We start from the raw sequence: 19,594 nt of genomic DNA, 5'->3' as shown, positions 1-19,594 counted from the left end.
AAAAGTATAAACACAGCCTGGCTCAAGCTTTTCCACGTCACAGATACTCAATATTGAACCTGAATTATGTTTTGGCCGCATCTCAACTTTTAAGGAATGCTGCCACAAAGCACTAGTCACAGGAGCACAAGGAATAAGTCATAATCTCGCTGCACCTCTCCTTTCCAAGCCTGAGGGAACGTACATGGAACCATTCCTTCTTTCTCTGCCAAGCCAGGTTTGGGCAACAGAAATCCCTGCACTTTCTACAGCTACAGCAACTCCTGTTTAGTAAATCTCGCCGTGCCAGACTGCCTCCTTCGAGATATGCAGGCACCATTCCAAGTGTAACAGTTTTCCTTCTGCATAAGGATAACCAGGTGGGGCAGGTAACTAATTCCCCACTCTCCCTCCTCCTTTTCTCACTTCCCTCCTCTGCTCCGAACAGTTCCGCCTTTCTCCTACTGCAGCCTCCAGTCCCAGCCCACTCTGCCTTCCTGCTGCAGCTTTTCTGTAATAACCCGAAAACCCCCAAACAAATCAACACATCTGTTCTTTCTGTTGAAGCGGGACTACCGTGCAGAATGCAAATTTGCCAGGAACAAAGTCATTAACGAAGCAATAGTCTCGTTCGTAGCATTATTTGCACCGAATAAACATACAGTGCTGGTGAATTGCAAAAGACGAGCTGTTGAGAGACCAGGACCAGAAGCCAGTTTGCTCATCTGATGGCCTCATACATACAGACCACAGTAACAGATTCCTTCTCATTTTCTCTTCTTCTGGCTCCGTGTTACAATTCTGGCTTCTTGATGTTCAAGCTTCAACAATATGGGAGGCGGAGAGGGGGAATTATTCCTTTGCCAATATCCCTTTTGCTCAGGAGAATGCCCCATTCATGAGGCTATGAAGTATTTTGCCCCTCTTACTGAAGCTGTTTCATTCTCCGTGAACATATTCATTAGGCCAGAGAAGAAAACAGCCTTCTTAGCAGCGGTTACATTGCTCACTGGGTGGAGAGGCAAGAACTGAGCCCCAGGCTCCTGCATCCCAGTGCCGAATCCATTGAGATGTTTGTGTTCAAGAGGTAAGTCTGTGTGTGTAGGGAAACAAAGGAACTGTGAGAAGTGGCTGGTGTCAGTGCCAAAGCCTGATGTCGTGAAATCCAGCTGGACGTTGAGCCCATAATAAAACCTGTGGAGAGGCAAGGTTTAATGTATGTCCATCCTCCGTGTTTCTAACAGGCAGCACCGAGAAGACTAGTTTCTGCAGTTTCTATTGTAGGTACCCAGAGTTACACTAGACATTGCATAGGATAAGCGAGCCCTTCACATCAGCCTCTTAACACTGACCATCCTCCCCAGTGCAAAAGCCTGCACAGCTGTGACAGACATGGAGGGAGCGAGGGGCAAGACTAAAATCTTTTGCTAGGGCAAAGGGGCACGTTGGACTACGCGCAGCTGCCTGGTGGCCAGCGTCTCACAGACAAGTACAGGACCCGCTCTTCTGTGGGTCACACAATGCGGCTCCGCAGAAGGGTGAGGCCTCTCTTCCCACCCCCTTATGGATGTTTACTGTTTCTTAAATGGAGAGTTACAACTCACTATTGACACAAGGTGCGGGACAAGAAGCAAACGGTCGACCCTTTCCACTCCTACCAGGGAAGTGCCTTCATCCTGTCTGCTCCCTCAGCAGTGTATCGATGTGTTCATTCTCTCGGTTCCTGGCACAAAAATCCCCCCAGCAAAGCCTGACCTGCACCACTCTCTTCCCTTGACCCACACCAAGCCCCCCGCACGGAAACACCAGGTGCTCTTCTCTACGTAGAGCGACATGCAAACAGCAGTGACAACAGCAGCAGGGACACCCCCTCCCCAGCACAGCCGGAGGCCACCGCTGCCACCACCTTCTCCCATCTCCATTGTCTGGGTGCTTTAGGGCTCTGGGAACAGAAATGCCCAGAGGAAAAGGTGGAGAGCTGCGATACTTGGCCGAGGATCCTCCCTGTTGGGACTGACCTTTTAGCTGGTCCCCAGAAGGTCTGGCTGGCCATTTCCTTACCAATGCTTCTCCCTGCTAAGCCCACAGCTTGTCAAGTGCCAGAGGGGGAGTATTCCATGAGTGACTGCCTCGCACTGCACAGCCATACCAGGAATTGCAGTCAGCCTGTTTTCTTACAGACGCACACAGCCTGCCTTTCCCAGACCAACGGAAAACCCAATCCATCGTTACATCTACCGCAGCTCCATCAGCACAGTTTAGTCCCAGCAGCCCGCCGCCATCCATCCCCCAGCGCCAGAAAGGGCCCTCCACACAATTGTCTCCACCATTTAGATTTCCTACGAGCTTCGAAGAGAAGGCCTTATCGGTTATAAGGGTAGTTGAGTACCAGCGGACGCTTGACAGAGGCAAGCATCCCCGGGTGCAGGCGGGGAACCAGCGCTGCACCCCCCCTCCGCTGCTGCACCCATTGCTCGGCGTATTCCATCACCCACTGGCTCCAGTTTCAGCCACAGCGCTCGTTAATCGGTGTCAGGGTGACGAGCAGGGATTTAATTCAACGGCCCCGGCGGGTTGGGGTGGAGGTGGCCACTAGGTGGCATGCAAACCCTCGGCAACGGCCACTGCCGCAGCGCTGGGGCCACAAGCCACGCACAGGCTGGCAAAGGCCACTGGGGCGTCTTTGCTGCCCGCTGGCTTCTGCTTCTGGTAGGAATCAAAGCTGTTTCATTGCTTGCTCTAAATGTGTAGGTTTGTTTCATTAATTTTCTTAGGTATGCCAATTAAAAGCTAATACTTATTTGTATTTTTTTTTTTTTTTTTTAGCTTGCTATACTCTGGAGGGAAAGGGAAGGGAAGGGAAGCGGAAAGAAATAAAGAAAGAAACCTTTTTCTTTGTTTGGACTGTTTGGCAGGGCTAAAGCACAACTGTCTGCTTTGGCTTCATAAACCACGTATCACATCTGTAAAAACATAGTGGCAAAAGGAGGAAAAAATAATCTGCACTGCTTTCCTGGTGATTTCTGCGAGGCTTTCATGTAACCAATACATTTTCATTAAGTATGCATTTAGGTCACAGGAAGAGCTGGAAGAAGGAATTCCTTTGCCATTTCAAAGTTGCTGTCAGGAAGAAAATATAGTCAAGCTGATGGAGCTAGAAGAAATGCAGTTTTGTTCTTCTGTCCTGATATTTTTCTTCTCCGCTTTCTTTACCATCTTTCCTATTTGCATAAGCATTTCCCCCGGCATAGCAAAGTCAGTGTAGGGAATGCACAGAGGCCCTTAGAGCATAGATATCTCTTATTTTGCAATGGCAATTCTAAAACATACATAAACACTACTAGAGAATTGCACAAAAGGCCTTCCCTGTAAAGCGTTTGGTGAGATCTAGAAAACAGCGTAGGCTCCTTGGAGGGCAGCATTACCATATGTAACCTTTGGGCTTCTGTGCAATTTACAACCCCAAGTTAGGGGCTTAAATAGCCTTTTAAAAGTATAATGAGAATTAAGTGCTAAGGACTGGGTTTCACTGTAGCCAGCACACAAAGCAGGCAAAAGCTGATGTCAGCTACTGAAAAAATACCAGACAAGACCTTAAAATCTCACCTCTTCCCTGTACTGGAGATCACGGAAGCCTCCCATCCCTCTGGATCATATGCCTGAGCAAAGTCGCAGAACACTTGCTCGCTTTTTTCTTGTGAGAAATATCTGAGAACTTGTGGAAATGCTTTGGGTGCTGTGGCCCGCATCTTACATGTGCTTAGAACATTGAGCAGGAAGCAGAAAACGAGGGCTCAGGGCTTTCCACCCCCTCTCCCCCTTCTTTTCAGGAGGCTGATATCCCCCATCCCACCCCTCCCCAGAGCAAAATTAACGTGGGAAAGTCAGGAGGGAGAAGAGAGATATTAGAGCAGTTATTAGGAGAAGGAAGCTCTGCATTCCCACCGCTTCTCCCGACTCTGCTTGTGTGTCTTACCTTTCTTAAATGTGCAATTCCCAGACTTGGGAACAAGGACAGAACTGTGAAGTCTCCCACTTCTGAAGTAAAAGCCACAGCAATTAGGCTAGAGAGTTTCCCTTTGCATACTGTGGCCCAGCATCACGCGGTCCTGTGGCTCGGCCTCAGCAGGAAAGGCAAAGGCTGCTTTCCTCTCTGCTCTGACCCTGAAGGTCGGGGCGGTCCCTTGAGAGACGAGGCCATGGCTGCTGATAGCTCCAGGTTTTACAAACCAGGTGCTGCTCTGATAGAGCATCACTTATTCCTTGGGTGACTTAAGTAGGTTGTGACGTTCAGCGATGCCAGAGCACCAGCTCAGGCTGGGGACAGGTCAGATTTGTGAGCCCCAGAAGGCGGGAGGAGGGAGCCAGGAGGCTGGCTTGGCTAAGACAGACCAAGTTCTCCTATGTGCTGGAGGCTGTCTCCAAAAGCTTAGAGGATCACAGCACACTTACTTAGAGACCTCTAGCTGGCTCTGAACCATACGGATCCAGAACAGGAGGCAACACAACTTATTGCTTGGGCTAGCCAGCCTGGACGCTCGTAGCTTGCAGCATCCCTCCTAGGAAGGGTGGAGAAAAGGTTAGCAGAGGATAAGTGTTGTAGCTGCAGAGCTAGAATACCCCTGGGACCAGGGCTGGTGTCGTGGCATGGCATGTATCACCCTCTACCAGCTTGTTTAGATCAACGCGGTTGGCAGCGCGTACATTGATTCCTACTGATCCCAAGGGATCTGACAGAGGTGATGGAGATTTTGGGAAAACTCATTTGAAGTTGTTAGGGACCAAAGTTGCTTATTACCAAACAGGCACCTTTATAGCCCTGGACTGAGGTCTCCCTCTGCTAAGAGTGAAATACAGAGTATGCCTCTTTAATCCAGAGCAATTTTGATTCAGTTGATTTCATTTTGGAAGCGAAAGAGCTAAGAAATACTTCAAAGGTTAAATTTAGCATATTTGTACTATGTATATGCAATCATTTAAGATATTTAAATTGATTCTTAAAATAGTCTCCCCAGTAAGCAGAAAAATCTCCTAACTGGCTTAAAAGAAAAAAATGTAAAATTCTGCTGTAATTAAGGTTACACATGCAAAAGTTAGCAGTTTGCTGATGTTTATGAAATAAATCTGTCCTGTGAGACAGGGCATTTGGAGGCAGGACTCTTTCATGCCTTCCTCTCGGAGTTGTCCCACTTTCCACAAATACTAACTATGCATTTCACAGAATGAAAGTGACTTTCTGCAACAACCTCTAGGACTTTTACTTAAGGCCTGTGCTTCTGCTGTCCCCCCAGCTTTCTCTAGCAAACCGTTAATTATTTAGCCAATGTTGACCAGTAAGAACTGAATAAATTAAAGTTCCCTCTGATACCATCTGCTAGTCCCGATATTCTCCTGAGGATGACTCCTAAATCACTGGGCAGCTGACTAGCCTTAAAAAGCAAAAATGGCATTTCCGAGAGTAAAAGTCTTCATTTCCTTTACTTTTCTTGCAAATACAATGAAGCGGATCGTGCTGAATGAAAGAAAATCTTTTTGTGACATTTTTGTGAGGAAAAAGCAGTCAAAAATATTGCGGTGTCCCCCCACCCAAGAATTTAGTTTTATTGCTTTGACAAAAAGCATTAGTCATTTCTACAGCCCCTCTTAACCCCTTGCGGGCACTTAGACTCAGATCTTACCATTTCTTCCGAGGCTGTATCTTACTAAATTGGGGGAATAAAATCTTGTTCTTTGTTAGAGTAAGTACTAAACCATTCATTTACTTTGTGGGGCATAAGATTTACAGCCTGTTTATGAAAGATAATAAAAATCAGGCTTTGAAATTCCCGCTGACGAATTTTGCAGCGGTGGAAGTATTAGCTTTGCTCTTCTAGTCAATTCCTAGTTTGAATAGTTCTGGTTTACTTTGCTCTAAACGTTGTTTACTTTCTGTTTTCCAGCTTTGCTATCAGCAAGAAATTACCTTTCAGCCTAGAACTGGATTTTTTCTATTTCTGTGCAATAGTATATATTAAAGTGTGTTAAGTGCTTTAAAGCCATTGACTGGCAGGTGCTGTGTAAATATTTATCTTTGTTATGATTGCTTAAAGCAGAAGGCTCAGAGGTATATAAAAGAAAAAAATTAAGTAGCCCCACCTTCTGCCCTTGGTTTTCACATCTATTTCATAATCAATTCAGTGAGAGAAATGCCTCACAGAAAGAAAACATTCAAACTGCCTTGGAGCACAAAACAAGGATAATTTTAATCCATGTGAAAATCCCAGATTTACAGACACAGTTGATTCAGTTTTGAAATGACCTGCAAAATTCTTTATGCCGGACAAATGTAATGAAATAGTATCATAACAAAAAACCACTTTTATATTCCCTTCTTTATGATCAGCCCGGATTCTTTTTTGCTTTCACTGAAGTGGAGTTTATCCAGAATATTCCAGCTAGTGGGCTGGTGGAAATGGGAAGGATGTCTTTCTTTGGGGAAAAGACTACGTGGCACTCAGCAGAATGTGTGTTTGCTGAACCGTTCTCATGCTATTGTTCCAGGACCACTAAGGTTTACTTAGAAAACCCCAAAGTTTCGGAGAGGCCAGGTGCCTTATATTATATGCTTGAGTGTTCCTTCCTGACCGAGTTGCTTTTCCCATTAGAGTTTTGTCCCATTCTCCATTTGAGGTTTGTTTCCTGTTCCTTCTCATTTCACCTTAGCTTTTCACTCAATGACATCCAAATAGAAAGAGACAGTCATTGCCATGGTTTTTACTCTAAGACTGAACTTCCTGGCTTTTATGGCTTATAATCAATCCCATAATGTCCTGTGATTTCTAAGTATGAGTGGCAAGAAGTAAAAGGGAGTTTATTTTGCCTGTATGCAGACAGGCCAACTTTCACACATTAGGAGCAGCAACTAATCACCCACAACATTTCCTAAAGTTTATGGTGCTGGCAGACAGCTGTTTTCGTTCTGATATGATGGTTTCTTTGCAGACTTCTGCTGCCAGCAGTGTCTCAACCACTTTACTAGCGCTCCATGCACCGGACATCCTGAGCTACCGCCTTTAAAACTCCTTTCTACTTTATACACACAAAAGCAAACTAGACTGCCAAAAAATACTGAGAAGGCAGACGTATTGTTATGATAGACATCTGCTGTACCAAAGGGAAATTTCAGTTACCAACACCTAAAACAAAAAGAAGAAAGTGATAACATGTAGGCATACATCCCACATCCCTCAATAAAAACTTTTAACCTTACTTTTTTGTTTGATTTTTTTCTGCTCCTTTTAAATCTTGGTCCTTAAAGGGGTAAAAATGCATTAAATCTACCGTTTCTGACATAGGAATTGAAAAAAAAGTTACCTACGTTGTCTGAAAACGCACCAATATAACTATAAATACATGTATCCCACATATGCTAGAAACGTATAGAAGTTTGGGCCTTGCCTAAATAATCATTGATAACAATACTTAACAGCTCTTTAATATTTGACTTGATTCATGTGGAGCTTAAGAGCCTGGAGAAAGCACCCAGTTCATCTCTGCAGTGCAGCTTTGTCTGTAATCTGCTCGCTGCAAACTTGTTCCAATGCTTCTTGTCTTCAAAGGCTTCAAAAATATGTTCTTGAAGCCGAGAATATACCCCACTGCCAACCAACAGTTCAAGTAGCTGTCTTTAAACAGAACGAGTGATGGAAGACCAGCATCTTACGCCACGGGCAGCGTGAGGCTGAGTTCTCAAAGACTGGTGTGAGGCACCTAGAGATGTTCCCTTTAACCAGTTCAGCCCGATGCTTGGCAGCCTGAAGGTAAAATCTTCTAGGTATAAAACATGGGGAAACCTCAACAAACCCTGCAGATCTCTGAACCACCATCAATTGTTAAACACGGCAGAAGCAGCAAATGGATTGGGGGAAGGGGAAGAGTTCTCTTTAATCCATCCCTTAGACGAGTATTTATGATCTCTGAGTAATGAGGTACTAAAATCTGAACTTTTGAAGTATATTCACTCTCTTTTGCGCCCACTGATACAGACACATTCGTAATTATGCGTATTTGTTCAGTACAGTCATGCTGTTTTTAACTTCCATCTAATTATTATTTATACGATTATAGTTCCTAGGAGCCCAGTCACAGACCAGAAGGCTACTGTGCTAGATGTAGAAGACGTGAAAAAAAGTCTTGAACCCCAAAGAATATAGGAAATCTGCCCATTAACTCCAATGTTGTTTTCCCAGTTGTTTTTATCATGCTTCTAATTAATCTGCTACACACAAAGACAGTAGCAAGCACAATTTACTAAAAATCAAGACAAAGAACAGATCTTCCACGTGGCTTGATTTGCCAAAGCATCTAAATCTCCATACCGCTCTGGCAGTATAATGGGAGCTACATTTTAAAATTCATTGAAGAGCTGTAAGTATTTTGTGAAACACCTCACCAACACAGGTTCAGTAAGTAATGGGTGAAGGCATTATTTTATTTGTCTCCTATGTGAGCAATTGTGCTTACATGAAAAAAAAAAAGAGCGAGTCCCTAATGTAGGAATTAGAGTGAAATTCTGTGGGGTCTCCATTATATAAGAGCTCAAACTTGTCAGTTGTAATGGCCTTATCTTGCGTTACATCTGAGGCAAGCGGGTTTAAAGAAGCTGAAATAAATGCATAAATAATGCTTCTTTTTGAAAGTACCTAATGCACAAACGAAAACATTGTCCCAAAAGACACCAAAGAGCACTTTTCTCAAGCAGCAAAGAGCCGCTTGGCTCTTGGAGAGCTGCTGGAAGGAGTGTCACAGCCTACTTCACTAGATGGCAAGAGATATCCTCTCTTTGGGTGACTTCTCCAATGACTCAAAGGCACTGCCATAGTTTCTGCCGTACTTCTTTCCATGACAACGATGGAGTTACTGTGAGTGGACAATATCTACCACCTCAGCTGGAGAACAGCCTTCAGTCTCAACATCATCTAGTGCAATATAATGGTATTGTGGGGGTGGGTTTGATAATCAGGTAGGAGGGAGGAAAGAACGTTGTACCCATGTTTTAACTGCACATCGCAGGGTACTGGATAGTCACACTTGTAGGTGCAAGGCTGCTAAGTACAGACAGGCACTGGAAAATGGTTTGATATCAGCTACAACCCTATTAAATGCGTTAAGTGTATTCCTATTGGGAGCGGTCCCCTGTGGCTTGTTTTAGGACATAGGCCATGTTAGGCAGAGCATCGTTCCAGCCCCCGGCGAGATGCGTCCCCTCCGGCGAGCCCAGCAAGCGCCGCCCCAGCAGAGCTCTGCTGTGCGTGATCCACCCCTGGTCCCCTCCTGCGCTTCACTTCCGACCAGCGGGCAGATTTCCCCCTGCCCTGAGCAAGACAAACATCTCTAATGGTGGTCCTTTGGTAATCTCAGGGGTCCCCTGCTGTTGCCTGTCTGCCTGAGGAAGGTCACTGTGGCCAGTGGCCCCGGCAGTAGAAAAGTGGGCTCAGAATTAAAGGCAGCACACAGTCACAGCTGAGGCCCTCCTATGGGGGCTGTGAAACAGCGTTGCGTCCCATCGATCGGCACAAAGCAGTAACCCTCGAGAGGCGAGTCTTTGCACCCTTCGTATCAGGCAGCTGGCCTGAGCTCCTGGGACACTCTTGCAATCAAAAAAGACCGTAAGACTCTCCTCTGAAGTGTCTGCGGAACGCACGTGCCATTTCTGCACTGGCTACCTGGGGAGCCAGCATCCCTTGTCTGGAAACATAAAGGTCTTAAATGCCTTAAGCAGAAGGTGTGAGCGACTCCCTTCTTTGCTCCACCTTGTCAGTGGGTTGGCAATCGACGGTGATGCACGCAGGTGAGAGGAGAACAAAGGAAATCACCTTTATTTCTGGAGGAAGAAAAAGAATGTTCTATTTTTCTTTTAAAGTACGCAGGATTACCGATTCATTTATTCATAGCACTCGGTTTTTAATCTGTCAGGGAATAATGACCCATTATTTTATCCTTATGGGAAATGACACTTTCTAGTACCTGGTATTTGCAGCTGTCAAATTATATATGTCAGCATCTGTCACTCTGCAGCGGTGCTTAACGAATGAGTTTTGCATATCCCAATGAGCTTCTACTAGAATGGAGAAAAATATTAACACCTTTTCTGGCAACCGTAGGGGCTGACTGCTTTTTTGGCATATTCACTTCTGCTCCATATAGCCTTACCATACACAGCCTAGTCTGCCCGGTCTCAATGGTTGTAACAGGCCCGATTAAATACACTAACATAGAGATTTCTGCCCATAAACTGCAGAATGGAATATCTTCCGTTCCTGATTTAAATGACTTAATGAAAAATGAAAATAACGGCATTAAAATGAAAGTATGGAATCTCTGACAGCATGAGCTGTCAATAAAAATTTAAAACCTTTAGGTCTTTGCCCAGTTAGTTTAGAGTGGTCCTCAGGCCCTCAGTGAGGCTGTCTTGTCCAACTTGCCCCCAAACTTTCCAGAGGAAGAAGCAATGAGTCACTCATCCCATCACAAAAATGAGGGGGAAAGCAGCAGACAATCACATATTTACGTGTTTAATTTTGCTATCCTAAGAAACAAGGAGGTTATTCAATTATCACAAAGAAAGCACCAAAATCCTATCTAGCAGATGATTACCAGATAAGCGTGGCAATGCGATGTCTACAGCATCAAATGTCTGTACAGGCTTCTTCGTATCTCTAACTCTGAACAGCTTCATCACTTTTAAGGACATTGTGTCGACCTTATCGCTGATCCATACACAGAGACAAGACCCTTCCTTGAAAGACATTATTTACACAAGCTCACAGAAAGAAGGTTTTCCTTTTTTGTCACAAATTCTTCATCTTTTTCTACATTGCAAACTGATATCTGTTTTATAATAAATTATCTGCTGAAAAATACAACAGTTTACCTAGGCATTATTTAACAACACCAAGTGGGAAAGCACTTCATTAGCACACAGGAACAACTTTGCTTATAAGTCTCATTGTATCACTGTGATTTATGCAGAGCGAAAAGGACAGAAGCCAGACAAGTCAGACAGCAAGGAATAGGTGATGCTGCTCCAGGGAGGAAGTATATTGTTCTTCCACTCAAAGGCATATTAGTCTTTTTTTTTTTCTTTTTTTTTTTTTCTTTTTTTTAAACATAAGAATGGCAACTTATATTCTTCACTAATGAGCTTTCCAGGATTGCTAGGGCTTCTGGGCTCTTCATGCAATCCACAGGCAGGACCCTGGAACTCTCTTAGAGACGCAAATTCATCCTCAGGCTAGAAACTTTGAAAGGGGCAACGCATAGGACTTTGGTTTTGATCCTTTGCTGTAGCACAGGACATAACCCGACCCCTTGATTCTAGGGAGGATGACTATAGTATGTTAAAGCAGCTGTATTTTTTAGTATTGGGCTCTGTGTGTTCTAACATGGTGTGTTAACCTTTCTCACTGGAAATTCATTGGGAGAGAAGTGTTATTTCCTCAAGTGGTTCATGCAGAGGAAACTTCATGCTAAACTTCTATGACCAGACACAGCTGCTCCTCACATCAGATGTAAAAACTAAGTATTTTAGAATCAGACTCCTTATATTTTAAAGAAGATCCTGTTTGCTGGGATTCCCTACCTCTGATGCATGGCAGTTGCCAAATCCCTGTACGTTGTAGGTACCTAACAAGTCTGTGAGCCTACGTGTTTTCCATGGTTCAACATCGAGTTAGCAAGAAGTAGGAAAGATCTGCCAGGAGCCCATTTCCACCTTGTTTCCTGCTTAGACCTACTTGTCTACAGTTCAGATAAGCACCACAGAGGAATGCAAGTTACTGAATCTTTGCTTACACTGAACAAAAGCTGATATCAGCACAGTTGAGTCCTGGAGATTACACAAAGTTTCTGCTCGTGAAACTGGTGAATGCCACCCACAGGCAAGACAAACCCATACGCTACAGACCCTACAGACCCTGCATACAGACAGCTGGGAGCTGAGGGACAAGGGCAGTGAGACTCGTCATCCTGCATAAAGTTCTAGAAATTAAAGCTGACTCCCAGGTCCAACTTACTCATACCCAGAAATATCTGTATTGTTACACAATACATTTAAACACAGACATCTTTTAAGTTGCTCACTTCGTTGTACCATTTTAATAACTGAGCAGAAAATCAGCCCCAATATCTTTCTTTCCCCATAGCATTACGTATGAAACAATATATGTCAATGAGCTAATAGCTAAAGTGGAAAACCGAGCTGAAGGTACAGTAATACTACAAAGGAAAATAAATCAGTGATGTCATGAGTTCACCCACCACTGCTGTTAAAAAAAGAAAAATGATCTTCTGAAATTCTCCTTCCGTCATTCCTCTGGCCAAAATTGGTTATCAGATTCAAACAGGATATCTGAAATTAATTTATTCCCTGAAAGTCAAGTTTTCAGTAAAATTGCTATTCTTAAATAGCACTTCTTGGTCTACTTAAAGCTTCCTAGAACGAAATCTGATACACCCTAATGGCAGTGATTCCAGTTATTTGTTTTGGTGGTTGATTACAAAAAGTTTTATCCCGAGCCCTTCACTTATCCTTGTATTGACAATAAAAAACCCACATATTCACTGTGATTGGAACATACCTTAGCAATATTTCAGATATTAGCTATGGGATTAATCTGACTAAACAGATTTCTGCACTGTAGATGTCTTCTACATCTGAACTAATCACCTTTGGCTTCCTCTATATGGAAAGAAATAACGTCATTACAGCACAACCCATCTCATCCTAAAGTCAGGATCTAAAATACATATCCAGTGAATCTCACCACGTATCTAATTCTCTCTGTTAATGAAGGGAGAAAACATGGAGTAACTAGATGAGCTGTAAGCATCTATGGGACAGAAATCTAAAGTAAGGTGAGAGGAATTCCATCATCAGAAAATATTAAGATTCATTTGAATTAGGTTGTATTCAGATTTATGGTGATCAGCTCAGTACTTACGTGGAAACCTGAGTACTCGCTGCTCCTTTCTATGGAATACTGTATGCAGTAGGGATCATCTGAGCTCCACGTTCAGTGGCAAATAACAGAGTTTGCTAGATCAATAAAAATAAGTAACGAGAAAGCTCAACAACAAAAATGAGTGGGAGGAAAGTTGAGCTCAGTTGGCAAAGGCTCAAATTAAAGCCCTTCGGTGAAATCACCAATCGTACCCCATGAAATTAGAGCCACTGACCTGAAGTACAGGCTAGACTTAGCATCATAATATTTTTACCCTTCTAAAATGCTTAAAGACAGTCTTTTCCGTTTTAACTATTTGGACGTTAATTCACCTTATTTTAGTGCACTCACAAAACCTTATCCAATCGGGCAAATCACTGAAGTAGAATATAAACCCACAGTGAACTAATGTAGTTTGCGTGGCATTAAAGAACACGCATGATAAATTTTAGGTTTTAAATACAATAAATCAGTCATTTAAATTTAATGTAAGCTGCATAATTTCATTCTGCTTCATTAGCCTATATAAACACAATAAAATCTGTCAAATGCAAACAAAAGGCCTCCCAGAGGTGATATTTTAATTGTAATAAAACTGTCATCTAGATTAAGAGGCCAGCTGAACAATTCATTTCTTCATAGAAGTTAACTCTATTCTAGAAAATGAGCGTTAGGTTTAATTTCTCCTGATGCGGCGGTGCTCAGGAAACAAGAACATTGTTTCTGCTCTCTGCTGCAACCTGCTCCATGACCCTAGCATCACATCAGAAGAAAAAGGGACAAAAAAAAAAAATAATAAAGGTCTGGGTTGCAACATGAACCTCTGCCTCTGCTGCCTCCTTTGGACTATTGCCTCGAGGGAGTTATCAGTGGAAATTTAGCTGGGAGATGGGATTCAAGGAAAGGTCTTCTAATCTAGCCATGCATCCTCCAACGGGCTTTAGTCAGGTGGGAAGAGGAGGTATTCCCTGATGCCCCCTGCGTGGACCAGGGCACCGCAGTGCATGCCCACCCTCTCCTGACACGTTGCGCCTCCCACAGGTGTCCCTGAGGAGTCCCCTGGCTGGCTTATTCGCTACAATTACTGCTCAGCAATGCGCACGCGCTGACAAAATTGTACCTGCGTTTCCTTCCTGTCGCCAGTAGGAAGTATATTGGTTTTCTTGGTTTTGCCCTTAAAACGTTAACAACCCTCGTGGCTTATTTTAGCTGGCTGACAAGCAAAACACTCAGGATTTACCCTGATTGGCTTTAATTGCTTGACTAAATGTCTTTCAGCTGGTAACTATGAAATATTCACAAGTGACATAATCTAATTCCAGCTGGGATAGTTGATGATCAGAAGCTAATTTTTCTGGCTTTACCTGCCCCTCCCCTCTCTCCTCTGTACACGCTCATGCTGCTCTTCTGCACTTTATTAGTTTACCTGAGACCCTGTGTAGCCTGTACAGGACGAAAAGCAGCGAGGACCTCTTTCATCAGCCTGTTGTGAGAGCACCAACCTGCACTGGAGGGAAAAATCATCTTTTGTGGTGAAGAGTTTTGTGCAATTTGCTTACCTTATCCTTTGAATTTTAATCCATAAAACCATTTCCTCCCTAAAAATAGAGCTGCGTACGTTCTAAAAGACAGCCGTTTAGCAGCCAGGCAGAAAAGCCACCCATATGCCTTTGACTCTGATTTCTTAATGTCTCGTTTTAAAAAGAAACATCTCACAGCTCCTCTAAGTGACAGAAACAGTATAAAGCTTTAACAGGGGACAAGCGGCATCTTAATTTTTTCACCACAGAAAGGAGTCTGCCAGGGATTTTATGGGTGTATTTACATTTCTTTGTGAACGACTTCTGAAAACCATGTCAGTCCCTCGGATTTCTTCATCCCTGGTCTGGGTATCGCCGCTGTATGCAGGGGCCAGCAGCCGCTCTCTCGTTTGACTAATTGGGCACCTGCTCCTGCCAAAGCCACTAGCCCAAGCCTCCGTAGCCGAGGAGGAATGGTTACAGCTTTAATTTCTGAAGGCAGCAATTTCTAACAGTGAAACAGCGCCAGCATTTCTGAGGAGTCCCCCCCTGCATCCCCCCCAGAGCCTGCACCCCCAGACCCTACTGCAGGGGGGGGTCAGGGCAGAAATACCCCCTGTGGGACCCACGGCTGCCCTGGAGGCACCACTGCCCCCTGTGTTTGAGGGGCTGGGGGGGGTGTTTGCACAATTGCCCACGGAGCAGGGTTAGATACAATCTGATGATCGCTAACGTTGCCCAAATTTTCCCTCCCTCCCGCAGCACAGAGCCCTCCCTGCCAGGTATAGGGTCTCGGAGCAGACAGATCATCCATCTTCCTACAATTCAGCTGGATGGTTTTAACAGGAGAAACATCTCGGATCAAACCCAGTTCCAGAATACAATGTACCGTATTGGCCTTACTAGAGAAAATAGTAAAGAAGTCTTTCACACATGTAAGGTATTTAATGAATCCAAACCAAAACATTTCCACGTCCTTTTGAATTTCACTGTTAGGGTTTTCTTGGCCTCCAGAGGAGTCTCTAATCTTCAGAAGTGAAAGGCCAATGTATTAAAATAAATATCTTGAGGGGTTACCAGATTGCTGGATACCACCCTTGTTTTGTAGATGAAGGGAGGGTAAACACAGTTTGTTTGTGCAAAAGGGAAAAAAAAAAAAAAAAGAAAAAAAGCCACAAGAGACGAGGACAATTTTAACGAGTTCAAGATGAGGCGTGTCTGTTCCTGAGGAGCACAGCTGGTGTGTGGGGTGGGAGGGAGAGGAGGAGAGCTCCCCACCGCCGGCTGCTGCCCTGGTACACCTCCCCGGGCTCACCTCCCCGTAACACCTCTCTGCTCATGTCTTCACCCAGCGCCGGCTCAGCACCCCCTGGGCTGGGGGAACGGAATGGGGGGCTCGGGCATCCCTCCCTCCCACTGCTCCACCACCGCTGCCACGGCCCCGACCGTTCCCAAATCTTTAAGTGTTTACAGAATCCAGGCTAAACCTGTAAGCCATTACAGATAATTTCAGCCTCCAGTAAAAAGAAAAAGTAAAGGCTATCCCTAAAGTGGCCACAACCCAGATCCAGCCAGGAGTGGGGTGCAGGAGCACACCCCAGCCCGTGCCCCTTCTCACACAAAGCCCCGATGCACAGCTGAGAGCCGAGATGCCTCCAAACATCTCGCCGTGCAGCCCTGGGGCCCATCTGCACGGAGAAGTGCAGCTGAGCCCAAGACCCCCCCGCCCCGTTTTGAGGCAGCTGAGCCCCCCAAACCAGCTCGGGTCCAAAAAGCCTATGAAGTACTTTGCCTGACATAGTCCACCCGGCATCTGTCCACGTTGACATGATCGTATAGCTTTAGGAAGGGAGTTTGTTTTTAGCTAGCCACTTCAGACAGAAACTTGTATAAACACAGCCCTATGCAAATATATATAGCCTGTGCAAATATTAGGTTATTATGCATGCAAACAACCGTATCATTTAGTTCTCTTCAAAGTCAAAGGTCCCCAGAGCAAACACTGATAATTGCCTATGTGAGAGCATGATGTCATTTTTCCAGTTGAATTTAAGGGCAGCAATGAGCAGCGGTAAAACTTAGCCTCCAAAGATTTGGTTTCAAAACGTATCATCACAGAGGCTATCAAACTGTGGCCGTTTTATGTGGAGCTGGTAGTGGTTTACTACAATAGAATAGACATCAATACAATCAGCCAATGTCTTTGGACTTTACGAGTGTACTATCAGCTGAAATTAGTAGTTTTAAGTCATTCATAAAAAGGCTACGATTAGAAAACATTTTTCCCTTTCTTTGTGCTGCCTTTTGTTTTCTGGGAGTTTAAAATTAACCCGTTTGTGTGGGCCTTTCATCCAGCGAGAAAGAGATGAAATAATTTCTGTGCCTTTTTATAGCAGGAGGTAGTACTGAAAATAAATGGAGTTATAAATCCATCATAAGGGTTTTAAGTTTGTCGCAGCAAGTTCTTCCTAAAATAGCTGTGAGTCATTCACGCTCCCTTTGGCATATTACAATTTTTGCCCATTGGGAATCTTCAAACATTCACTCACGTACCTTTTGATTTAACGCTAGAATCCAACCAAAACAGCAGGGCAGCAACCAGCCGTTTCCAACCCATTGAAATTCAGCAAGGTTTTGCTCTGATCGCTTAATGTAACTGCAAGTCACTTGAGGCACCTGTATAATTAATAGTATGCTTGGCACTGTTAGGTAGAGTATCGGCAATGACACTTTTAAGCACTGACACTGGTATTAGTATCTTCTTTGGCTTTAGAGATGTAACAAGTTCTATTAAATGTATAATAAAGTTGATTCACCTTCTTGCGAACCCATGTAGCTCTGCAGTTTAGCAGCATCAAGGACACTGGGTTTGTTCTGCAGTTCAGAAGAAATATGCCTGGCTGTGGCATGCTGGCTATTACGTATCTAACCGAGAAGAGATTTTTCCTGCTGTAGGGCCTCCAGATAAAAGTTAAATTAGAGATACCTAGATCAGTACTAATGATTAGTCTCTCTTATCTTTTGGCAGTAAAGAATCATATTTTTGGGTACTCAGTGGATGTAAGATATGATGTAAGAGCAGCTCCTGCTTAAGTCAGTTGAAATTTTTTTGTACAGGTGTCATTGGATCAAGATTTCACCAATATGTCAAAAGTAACCTTTAACAACAGAACTGAGAAGGAATGTCTTTCCTATTTTTCAGACCATTTGTGAGGTTTTGGTTTTTTTTCCATCCAAGAAAGAGTTGGAGAATCACATTTTCTAAAATTTCCATTGTCCAGTAGCCCAGAGTATTTTTCTTTCGGCAGGGAGGATAGAAGAAAAAGGGGAAAAGGGAAGATTAATAAAATAGAAATAAACCAGAACCAGGATACTGGCACAAATTAAAAAAGGCAAGGGACATTTCCACAGAATCACAGAGTGGTTTGGGTTCGAAGGGACCTTAAAGATCATCTAGTTCCAACCCCCCTGCTATGGGCAGGGACATCTTTCACTAGACCAGGTTGTTCAAAGCCCCATCCAGCCTGGCCTTGAACACTTCCAATGATGGGGCATCCACCACTTCTCTGGGCAACCTGTTCCAGTGTCTTACCACCCTAATCATAAAAAAGATTTTCCTTATATCTAATCTGAATCTACCCTCTTTTAGTTTAAAAGCATTTTCCCTTGTCCTACCACTACAGGCCCTGATAAAAAACTCTCTCTCCATCTTTCTTATAAGCCCCTTTAAGTATTGAAAAGCCACAATAAGGTCTCCCCAGAGCCTTCTCTTCTCCAGGCTGAACAACCCCAACTCTCTCAGCTTTTCTTCAGAGGAGAGGGGTTCCAGCCCTCGGACTATTTTCATGGGCTTCCTCCGGACCCACTCTAACAAGTCCATGGCTTTCTTGTGCTGGGGGTGCCAGAGCTGGATGGAGCTCTGTTTTCTGACAGAACATCTTGTTATGAGTTAACTGCATGAGAACGTACCTATATAGGATGAGTCTAGGAATGACAGAAAGGAAACCTAATGGCAAGGCCAACATTTATTCCTCTTTCTAATCTTTCCCAGCATTGTATATGTGATAAAGGGTATATTAAGTGCTCTAAGCAGAATTGGTCCTGTCTATAGATGCTTAAAACACAGATTTTAACTTTGCATATAATCATAGAGAAATTTCGGTTTCAGCTGACTTCAGTATGGTTCACTGGCTGCATGACAGAATGGAATTTAATGGCAAAACTTTTGTATATACAATGGGAGTACGAAAAGGAAACGTAGGTCAAAACCAACAAAACCCAGCTGAGATCTCTCCTGTTTTGTTTCACCCCCACCTTTTCATGGCATAGTGCACAGGAAAACTCCTGGATTCAAACCAATCTTCATCCATCATCTAGGAAATGCAGAAGCAGAACTGTTGTGGGAAAATTCAAAGGTCTGTTTTTTTCAGTTGTACTTGGATTTAACAACAGCTGGGATTTTCCTCCCAGATAAGCCAGTGGGGAAAAAAAAAATATACAGGGGAAATTTGGTAAAAATACACTGGAAAAAATAATTAAAGATCACAGATCTATCAAGTATTGGGTATGCTTATATTAAAGGGCAATGAAGTTTTACAGCTTGAGAGCTGGGAATTTCCTTAGAAGCCAGTTATACCAACTTAAATTACTTTTTAATTAATTCATCTATTTTACAATAGAAGAGTTAGAAAATCCTTTAAAGACATTTAAAACAGTATATTCAGGGATTTCCAGTTGTTCCAAAAATTTCTTCTTGATTCAGAACTGGACACCACATTCTTTATAAAAAAAATGAATTGAAGGCAGCTTGTGTATATTATGTGCTCTACAGTAGTCAAATATCTGTCCAAAAGAAAAAAAATGTACTTGAAGAAATAATACCTTTCTAGTGAAGAAAATTAAGGTTCATAAGTCATTGAAGGTTATTAAAGCTGGGCTCAATGCCATGTTTTGCCTTGATCCTTGGGATTCCAGTAAAAGATTGATTGTTTTTTTCCCAACAATTAAACTCCCCTGCTTTCTTACAATCACGCAGAATAATACCAGTTAGACTAGAAATAAATTGCTTACATTTTTCTGAGCATGAGGTCTGTCGATTTTGTAACACTAAGCATT

This window comes from Vanellus vanellus (genome assembly GCF_965231255.1).
Source record: "Vanellus vanellus genome assembly, chromosome: 1".
Taxonomy (NCBI): Eukaryota; Metazoa; Chordata; class Aves; order Charadriiformes; family Charadriidae; genus Vanellus; species Vanellus vanellus.
This window is presented reverse-complemented; position numbering follows the sequence as displayed.